We start from the raw sequence: 243 nt of genomic DNA, 5'->3' as shown, positions 1-243 counted from the left end.
CAATTTGAGTTGAATTACTGAAATAAATGAACTTTTCCACGACATTCTAATTTATTGAGATGCACCTGTACATAGACTGAATGTGCTTGTTTGTATTTATGGGTTTGTCGTTATTTAAATATAAGAAAACATTTAATTTTTCTTACAATTAACACTACACAGAATTACCCTTTCTATTAAAAGCAATTTTAACGTTTTTAAAGGGGTCATTTGATGCTGCTAAAAAGAACATTCTTTTGTGTA

This window comes from Sinocyclocheilus anshuiensis, unplaced genomic scaffold, assembly GCF_001515605.1.
Source record: "Sinocyclocheilus anshuiensis isolate Anshui unplaced genomic scaffold, SAMN03320099.WGS_v1.1 scaffold816, whole genome shotgun sequence".
In the NCBI taxonomy this organism is placed as follows: Eukaryota; Metazoa; Chordata; class Actinopteri; order Cypriniformes; family Cyprinidae; genus Sinocyclocheilus; species Sinocyclocheilus anshuiensis.
Note: the sequence above shows the minus strand (reverse complement) of the source record.